Source organism: Notamacropus eugenii, chromosome 5 (assembly GCF_028372415.1).
Source record: "Notamacropus eugenii isolate mMacEug1 chromosome 5, mMacEug1.pri_v2, whole genome shotgun sequence".
NCBI classification, from domain to species: Eukaryota; Metazoa; Chordata; class Mammalia; order Diprotodontia; family Macropodidae; genus Notamacropus; species Notamacropus eugenii.
This window is the reverse complement of record NC_092876.1, coordinates 133,967,694-133,978,220: the sequence shown is the minus strand read 5'-3', so window position 1 is coordinate 133,978,220 and position 10,527 is coordinate 133,967,694. Positions and strand designations below refer to the sequence as shown.

General features: G+C 38.6%; 1 pseudogene; it reads left to right on the top strand.

Moving 5' to 3' along the window:
• The first annotated feature begins 648 nt into the window (after positions 1–648).
• LOC140507693 (histone-lysine N-methyltransferase, H3 lysine-79 specific-like) lies at positions 649–9,206 on the top strand (annotated as a pseudogene).
• The last annotated feature ends 1,321 nt before the right edge of the window (positions 9,207–10,527 follow it).

Below are 10,527 nucleotides of genomic sequence, written 5' to 3'. Positions count from 1 at the left end.
TCTTCAGTTTTATGTATCATCATATCAGTTATCAAATCTTGTCACTTCTACCTCTGTAACATCTATTCCCTTTTCTCTCCTTAAAGAAACAATTCTTATCCTGATTCACAGTCCTGTCCTTGCTTGGATTATTAAAATAATAGTTTCTTTAAAAGCAAATATATTTATTGATAGCTGATAACTTTTCTATAAAAATTGTCTTAGTGTCACTCCTGCCACACAGAGATAATCATACCCTTTATAAGAAATAATATCTTAAAATACTGAAAAGGAAAATGAAAATAAAACCATTAGCCGAAACAGTCAATGTATTAGAGAAAAGTCTGAAATTATGAGCAAATTCACTACCTTGTACCCCTCTGCAAAAGAGTGAAATGAGGGAATCACTTCTCCCATATCCTATTTCCTATTATGACTCAGCTTATGGCATACCAAAGGTAACATAGCTAGTTTATTTAGCATTCATTTTGAATAGTTAATTGGAGACTGAAAGGATAGATGATAATCAATAGTGTACTTCATCCTGTAACAGTTTTTTTTTTGTGTATGACCTTAGAAATACTTGTCATGTAGAGTTTTGATGAAGTTAATGAACTTATATTGTTACAGAGACGGGGAGAAAAAGCATTTCAGGTGGAAGAAAGGACTATGGGTAGAGACACAGAGATGGATGAAACACACCATGTGCTCAAAGTATGAGCTTCATTCAATGGAATCGTAGTGGCAAAGGTGCAAAATCACTAGATAGAATGAAGTCAGAGGATGGGGTAAGAAGAGCATGAAAACCATGCTTTACAACTGTGAATGTTGGGACTATGAAGTTGATTTTATAAATGAAAGTATTAAGGAAGGGAAAAAAAGGGAATCGTATGAGGCTAGGAAAGATAATCTTGGTTTTCTGGACATGATGTCTTCAGAGAACTCATATTGGTTCTTGGTGACCATGCCTTTCCTTCTTGAATTCTTTAGCCATCCATATCATGCCATTTTCCAGAAATTTATGATGGTTTGAATTTCTAGAGCTGAAAACAACATGGCCTCTCTGGAAATAGGAATATCTCCTATCCAGGCTTTCTGGTAATTCTGCAGGATTTCTCAAAGAGTACTAACAGGGGGTGGTTCTGCTATTGTACCAGAAAGTGTTCTATGACCACTAAATCATAGCTGATCCTCTGTTCACAAACTGGCAATGCATCCCTGTTGTTTAGTGAAATGAATTCTGGGCCTTCCAAAGACTCACTTACCTACAGTTATTTACGATCTTACCCCCCTCCCCCACCACGATGCCACTCTGCAAACCTAATACTTCAATCAACCTGCCTTACTTGCCTTTCCCAAATGCCCCTTGTACTTTCACACTCTTACACCTACACATGTAGCTCTTCCCCTGCAATGCCAAATCTTTCCTCTTTCCTCCTGCAAACCTTGTCCTTCCTTCATGAGAAGCTACAAGCTCTTCATGAAGGCTCCCTAATATATTATACCAGCTGCAAGTCATCTCCTCATGGTCATTTCTGTTTGTACAGTTAAACATTTGTGAGGTAATAATAATGTTTTCTTTTCATTGTTTTATGTTCATCTCTTTCAATTCATAATTTGTTTAAAAAGATCTTGATTGCATGAATTGTAATGGTATTCATTGAGGACCAGATGGTATATTTCAAACTCAAGAATTTTAAGTTGTAAAAGTCAGTAGAAAAAATAAATTGGAATATTTGGAAAAGGAACAAACTTATTTGAAAAATTTCTATGTAGCAGAATGGGAAGAAAATAGAAAAAAGAAATAAAGAAAATGAACAAACCAAAGAGAAATCAGGACTTCAGATGAAGAAAACACAAGAAAGAACCACCTATAAGAGTATTAGAAGCTCAAGATTCTTCTAATTCAGATATGACTGAATGATCATGGAGTCAACTGATGTTGAGATTCAGGAAAACTTGGATTCCTCAGGACCAGCTTAATGGTTAAGGGACATTAGGAGTGGTAACAGAGTTAATTTAGAATGATCATTTATGTGCATTGTGTCTAACAATGGGGAAAATAAAGATTCATTGACAATTTTAGTGATCTATTATTATAGCTGATATAAAATATATTGAAGGAAATATATTTTTTTAGTTCCTAGCTTCAGATCTTAAGAGTGATTTTCAAACTAACACATAAATAAATGTCTTTTTTAAGAGATTCTTTTAGGTTATTAATCTCTTATAATTCCTTATCTTTTAAAAATATTTATTTTTAGTTTTCAACATTCATTTTAATAAGTTTTAAATTTTCTCCACCTCTCTTACTTCCTTATAGGCTCTCTATATACATTCTTATTGAACTTATTTTCACATTAGTCATGTTGTATAGAAGATTTAAAAAGAATGGGAAGAACCATGAGAAAGAAAAAACAAAACAAAAAAAGAGAGCAAATAGTATGCTTTGATCTGCATTCAGACTCCATAGTTCTTTTTCTGGATGTGGACAGCATTTTCCATCATGAGTCTTTTGGAGTTGTTTTAGGTCCTCCCATTGCTGACAAGAGCTAAGTCTACAAAGTCAGTCATCACACAATTGGCTGTTACTGTGTACAGTGTTATCCTGGTCCTCCTCATTTCACTCAGCATCAATTCATGTAAGTCTTTCCAGGTTTTTCCAAAGTCTGCCTGTTTATCATCACAATAGTATTCTGTTACATTCATATACCACAACTTATTCAGCCATTCTCCAGTTCATGGGCATCCCCTCAATTTCTAGTTCTTGGCCACAACAAAAAGAGCTGCTATAAATATTTTGCACATGGGGGTCTTTTCCCCATTTTTTATGATCTCTTTGGGATATAGCCCTAGAAGTGGGATTGCCAGGTCAAAGGGTATGCACATTTTTATTGCCATTTGGGCATAATTCCAAATTGCTCTCCAGAATGGTTGGATTAGTTCACAATTCCACCAACAATGCATTAGTGTTGTAATTTTCCCATATCTTCTCCAGTATTTATAATTTTTCTGTCTTGTCATGTTAACCAATCTTATATGTATGATGTGGTACCTAAGAGTTGTTTTAATTTGCATTTCTCTGGTCAATAGGGATTCAGAGGCTTTTTTAAAAATATGACTATAGATAGCTTTAATTTCTTCAACTGAAAACTGTTCATATCCTTTAATCATTTATCAATTGAGGAATATAATTCCTTATCTTAAATAAATAGTTCTTTCCAACTTTGGGAATTGGTTCTCTTCTCTCATTTTCCATTCCTTTCCTCCTCTTCCTTTTTCCTTCCTCTTTCTTTTCTTCCCCGTTCACTTTTCCTTTCTCTTTCTTCTTGCATCTTTCCTGTTCTTCCCATTTCTCTTTCTTCATCTATCTTTTTTCCCCTCCTTTTTTATGTGGTGAGAGAAGGCAGGGCAAATATGTCCATAGAAGAGCCAAATATTAAGACGACAGACATGACTTTTGTCAAGGATTTAATAAGATTTTAAGATTATAGAACTCAACTTCGGCCTATATAGAACCATCAGAAAGTGGGGATTGTGTGAGAGAAGTTTGGAAGTTGTAGGAAGCACATTCTTAATTTTATACATACATATGGTTCATGCTGCTTTTTCTCTTTCCATATTATCATGAGATTCATTGCTTAGCATACTTTTCTATAGTTCCCTTGTCCTTCATAATTGGCTGTGTCAAAGCTGAGCATCCTGACATTACCAAATATAAAAATCTCTCTCCTAATATCTCTGACAGAGAATCCTCCAGCTTCTACCAGAACATGGACAGTCATGTCTGCCCACCCTGTTGCCTCATAAAATAGCCCATTCTATTATTGAACAGTTCTAAATTTGGGGCAGATTTCTATTAAGAATTAAAGCAAAACAAATCAAAGTTTTCCCTATACCATTTACTCATACTTCCTAGTTGCATCGTCTAGAAAGATGCCAAAAAAATAGTTTATTTCTGGTCCCCCATGACATTTGCTGATATTTGCACGTAACTGGATTTTCCCATCTTATACCTCCTTTTCATCATAATCATAATTTTCTCCATCCTGGTCTTGCACCTTTAATCAATTCTCATTCAATTTTGTTGGGATCTTTTTGCCTCACAATTCTGTTGTTCCGTGTGTTAGAGGTCTCTGTTTCAGGTCACTGATAACTCTGAGGTGCATCCTGTCTCCGTTCAAAATATTAACAAAAATATGGGAGGGGGTCTTGTTCAAGGACAAAGTCAGAGTTTCAAATCAAATATCATAAAAGAACAACTGTTCAAAGTTATACGTGTAAAATGCCTGTAACATTTCTAAACTTTTATGATAAAACAAAAATATCCTGGATTATTCCGATTACCAACTTCTATTTGTAAATTGCTATATGGTTTTTCAAAGAGTGAAAGTCTCAGCAGGATAGGACAATATTGGGCACCAAAGAAAATTAAATGTAGTAAGCTTCAAAGGTAAGGGTGTATGCTATGATTTTAAAAAATTCAGTAACAGAAATCTAGGAATATTCCCACATTTCCATCTATTCCAGCTATTGGGATTATCCATATTTTTTTACCCCTCTTTTCTAGGTTTTTGTTTCTTTGTTTATTCCTATAAGTTTAGCCTCATCAGCTGTGAGAAAATTAACAAGTTTAGACTCGGTGTTCGCCTTGTTTGCATCCATCTGCTCTCTGAAAAGGTTGGTGCGGCCCCTGGCTCATTGTGCTGGCCTCACACCTGCCCAAGATGGTAGCAGCGGCGCTAGAGACTCGGGGGCCTTAAGTACAAAGAGCCGGCGATCTCGCTGCGCACCTCTGCCTCAGCCCGTTATGACACCCCGATCGACGGTGCAGCTGTTCACGCCCCTCATCCTCCGTTGGTCGCCCTCCCCCAGCCGCCCTACTTCGGCCAACCGTCCCAGCGGTCACTCTCCCGCCAGCTCTGCAGCGTCCGCTAGAATGATCTAGCGGGGACCACGCTCGCGACCCTGAGTTAGAAGCTGGAACTGAGGCTCAACTCGCCCGTGGCCCCTGTCGGTCTATGACAAACACCAAGATGCTGCTCATAAAATCATTGAGACCATTCAGTGGGACTGTGATGAAATACCGCATCTCAAGCTTCTATGGATTAATTGACTGTGGTACCCAAAGCTTTGAAAGCATGCAGAGACTCTGTGATAAGTATAACCAAACCACTTACAGCATTCATGTGGAAAGGAACACCCCAGCCCATGAAATCGAACGTGGCCATCCAATGGGTTTCTTGGACATATCTTACAGCGAGTTACAGATTCAGAGAAACTCAATAACTGTGAGCCCTTTTCTCCAGAAGTTATGGAGAAACTTCGTTAGACTTAGTTGCCCAAATGATCGATGAGATTAAAATGACAGAGGATGATTTGTTTGTTGATATAGAGCAGTGGAGCGGGGCGGGTGGTTCTGCAAGTGCCAGAAGACACAAACTGCAAACATCATTATGGTGTGGAGAAAGCAGACAACCCTGCAAGTATGCTGCGACAATGGACAGAGAATTCAGAAAGTGGATGAAATGGTATGAGAAGGATGAACACTGGAAGGAGGTGATTTCCTTTCAAGGAATGGTGGGAAAGAATTTCAAACACAAGTGTTGTTTTTGTAAATTATTTTGCCTTTTAGTCCTAAGCTGGTCACCAACTGAAGGACCAATTTGCTAACATGAAAGAAGGTGGCAGAATCACATCCTCCTAACCTTTTTTACCACTAAACTTTAGAATAAACAGTAGAAACTTTAGTGATATTGGCACTATAGTGAAAGTTGTGGAATTATCACTACTGAAAGGGTCAGTTTCATGGACTGGCAAGCCAGTTTCTTACTACCTGCATACTACTGGTGGAACTATACTTGAAAACCATTTTTCTAGTTTCAAAAATCCAAAACTCAGGGAGGAGCAGGAGTCAGCCCACAGCTGGTAACAAAGAGAAAGCAAGAGAAACATGAGAACTTCAATGAAGAGCCAAGAAAGCAATGGAATTATTGCCTTGGAGCATCCATAGATTCTGGTGCTGAATAAGATAAAAATGTGATGGCTACCCTTAAAAAACCATCTCTTTCCAAGCCTCAAAAAAAAAAAAAAAAAAAAGAAAAGAAATTAAACAAAAAGAAAGGAAGATGGCAGGAAGAAAACGTGGATGTCCCAAGAAAATGTGTGCTGTAAATCCTGAACAGAAACCCAAGAAGACTCCAACTACCCTGGATGCTCAGACTGAATCTTCAAGATGGGTATAAGTCACCTCATAGTCCATATTATCAACTGCCTCCTAAAGTACAACAGCTTTTCTCCAACCAACTATTGGCAACACCAACTACCAGAAGCTATTAGAATCATTAAAGTTCAGTACTTTTGGATTCCTGGCCTACAGGAAAACCCTTCAGTACAAGGCAAACCTGAAGCAATTGGTAGAGGAGCAGAAGCAAAAGAACACTCAGTTGTTAGGTACAGCCCAGCAATTGTTCATCCACTGCCAGCCTCAGAATGAGGGAGATCAAGAGACTGTTTAAATGGAAACCTGATGAGTTGGAAATTAAGGCTCTGAACTCCAATGGTCTGATACAAGCTCAGAAAGAGATCTCTGCTCACAACCAACAGCTGAAAGAAGAGATAAAGCAGCTAGAAAGTGATAAAAGTGAACTCAGGAATCAGAGCTTGTAGCTGTTAAAGGCTTGGTGTGAAGAGCTGGAGATGGATTGGTGAAGGAGAAGCAGACACTGAAGAATCAAATTTCTGAGAAGCAAAAGCACTGTCTGGAGCTTCAGATCCACTTTGTGGAGCCTGAGAAGAGCCAAAGGCAGCAGGAACTGCTGCAGCTGAAATCCTGCATGCCTGGCTAATGAGATCCTGTCTGTCCACCTGTGAAATAAACGAAGCCTCAGTGGGTAAGCTGGAGACTGACCCTATCTCATTCCTGCTGGAACTCGAATGCTCCAAGTTGTCCTTGCCCCACATCAACAGCATGAGCCCTGAAACATCTATGAATGGCCATGTGACCACCTATGAGCTTCATTAGTATGTTTAGCCAACCTTCTTCCAAACAAAATACTCTGTAGTATCTGCCCTTTCACCTGGACCAAAAAATAGTTCCTTGCACTTCTACTGATAGCAACAAACAGAAGGCAGACAAATTGTCAAACTGACTATACCAGGTATTCCCCCATTTGGTCAGCCTTAAGGAGACACTTGAATCAGGATCATGTAATCCATGGAAAAGCCCATGATAACTAGTGAAATACATCACAGAATTGAACATGCAAAAGTAAATGATGTATCAGAGTCCTGGTATGTCAAATGGCCAAAGTTGAGCCCTCAGGAAACTCAGCCTTCTTTCTCCTCACCTGACAGGTTGCAGAAGAGAAGAGCAGTGACAAGAGTTTAGAAGAGCTATGGCAGCAATGGAGAAACAATCACCAGCCTCCCTATCAGTACAGTGCAGCCCCAAAAGCTTCCTGTCAGTCTCCCATCGGCCAGTGTAGAAAAAGTGAGGAACACACCTAGTCCAGTTCATCAGAGTCGAGAGTCTACTTCAGCAACACTTGAAAAACAGTTTGGTGGTAATTCCCATAATGCTATAAATAGCACTGTAGGGAACAAGTCCCTTTCTTTGGCTACTTCAGGTTTTACTTATACTGACTCCTTGGCAGCCAATGGCACACTTTCCAGGAGTCCAGCCCATCTTACCCATGGTGCTGAGCAGGTAGCCCTAGATCATTCCTCCAATTCTTTAATTCAATGGGTTCCTGGAGTTCTATGTCACAGCATCCTTCTTTCCTCATGATGCAGTCCTGGAACACCAGCTAGAACTCTCCAGCTCACATACTTGCTGCCATCCTGCACATCAGTGGACCTTCTCAAAGCATGATGGGCATTTTGCAGTATGTGAATACTCCAAAATTATTATCTGAAGGGAACCTAAGGCAGTCTCCTTCTAACAAACCTGTGATAGGTAGCATCTGCACATTTCTTTGGAAAGGCTTCTGTGCAGGAAGGCAAGAAGAGGAGCAGAGAAGGAAGCTGTCTTCAGGGGGAACCCCAGTATGAACTCTGCAGTATCTCCAAAGCACAAGCCCTTACTGTCTGTGGCAGGCCTCTTCACTCAGTCTTCAGGACTGTCCCTGAACATCAGCTCTATAGTCAATAACATTAATAAGCCATTAGAAATAATAGCCATTTCCTCCTCTGAAAAATTCCTGAAGAACTTTTTTATTCCTTACCAGGACAATGAGCAGCCTCCTGTGCTGAAAAAGGAGAAAACCCTTGATGCATAGGGCACATTATTTGCTCCTGATCTCAGATGAAGAGCAAGGATCTGAAGATGACCACAATAGCATCAGAATGAATGTTACCCCAAGGAAATATGCAAAATTAGTAGCTCTTAAAGAGCACACTTCAGTGACTATTAGTAATATTTCAGTGGTTTTTGGTGTGGGGAAGTCAAGCATTTCAAGGATCATTCAAGTACACAGTGAAACAGCATCAGTCACAATGAAGCACAAGAAAGGGGGCTGTAAACATAACATGGCACCAAGAATTTTCTGCAAGACAGTCTAATCAAACTACAAAAAATAAGCATAGAGCAGCAGAGGCACCAAGTGGCAAAAGGGGCTCATAACAATTCCTCTACAATGTGAGGAAAGCTTCTTGAAGATGGAAGTGAAATGAGAAGATCAAAGAAGAAATCTAGCTACTTAAAATACCTACAAAGAAGAAATGTTGTCATGGCTGAAACAGTTCAAAGATTAAAATCCTAAAGATGTAAAAAGTAAGGTTTTTAAAAAAATAAATGAAGCTCCATTTTTCTTTTTTTTTTTGAACTTAAGAATAATATATTTTAATAGATGCTGCTATGCTAAGTCAATATTTCAAGTCTTCACAGTCCACCAGATGTATAGAATGAAAATCTTTCAAAATAAAGACTAAGCAGAAGAAATGAAAACCTATAGGAAGAGAATGAACAGCACATTCTCCTTCATCATTCTGTCTGCTGCTGTGATAGTATTGAGGATGATTTCAGAAGATGAATTTACATTCTAATATTTTTATTCAATTACTCCAAATGAGTTATCTTATCCACTTGCACTACAATCCATAGTATATTTAAAATAATGGCAGTGTAGCAACTTGTCTCAGGGCTCTCAACTCCATTGAAAAAAGATGAAAGGAATGATTTTTATAATCATAATAACAATCATTTAATCTACCTGTATAAAAACCTACTGAACATGATTGATTCTATTTGAACTCCATCAAATATGTCAGTCAGTCAATAAACATTTATTTTTTTTATTTTTTATTAAATTTATTTATTTAAGTTTTCAACAATCATTTCCAAAAATTTTTGGGTTCCAAATTTTCTCCCCATTTCTCCCCTCCCCCCACCCCAAAACTCCAAGCATTCTAATTACCCTTATCACCAATCTGCCGCCCCTTCTAACATCCCTCCCTTCCCTTATCCCCATCTTCTCTTTTGTCTTGTGGGGCCAGATAACTTTCTATACCCCATTACCTGTATTTCTTATTTCCTCGTTGCAAGAACAATACACAACAGTTGCTCCTAAAACTTTGAGTTCCAACTTCTCTTCATCCCTCCCTCCCCACCCATTCCCTTTGGAAAGGCAAGCAATTCAATATAGGCCATATCTGTGAAGTTTTGCAAATGACTTCCATAATAATCCTGTTGTGTAATACTAACTATAGTTCCCTCCATCCTGTCCTGCCCCCCATTTATTCTATTTTCTCTTTTGATCCTATCTCTCCCCAAGAGTGTTGACTTCTAATTGCTCTCTCCTCCCATTGCCCTCCCTTCCATCATCTCCCCCACCCTGCTTATCCCCTTCTCCCCCACTTTCCTGTATTGTAAGATAGGTTTTCATACCAAAATGAGTGTGCATTTTATTTCTTCCTTTAGTCAAATGTGATGAGAGTAAGCTTCATGTTTTTTCTCTCACCTCCCTACTTTGTCCCTCTTCTGAAAAGTCATTTACTTGCCTCTTTTATGAGAGATAATTTGCCCCTTCCATTTCTCCCTTTCTCCTCCCAATGTTTTTCTCACAGCTTATTTTCATTTTTTTAGATATAATCCCATGCTATTCTATTCACCCTGTGCTCTCTGTCTCTGTGTGTGTGTGTGTATATGTGTGAGTGTGTGTATGTGTGTGTGTGTAATCCCACCAATTACCCAGATACTGAAAGAAGTTTTCAAGAGTTACAAATATTTTCTTTCCATGTAGGAATGTAAATAGTTCAACTTTAGTAAGTCCCTTATGACTTCTCTTTGCTGTTTACCTTTTCATGCTTCTCTTCATTCTTGTGTCTGAAAGTCAAATTTTCTTTTCAGCTCTCGTCTTTTCATCAAGAATGCTTGAAAGTTCCCAATTTCATTGAAAGACCATTTTTTCCCCTGAAGTATTATACTCAGTTTTGCTGGGTAGGTGATTCTTGGTTTTAGTCCTAGTTCCTTTGACTTCTGGAACATCATATTCCACACACTACAGTCCCTTAATGTAGAAGCTGCTAGATCTTGTGTTATCCTGATTG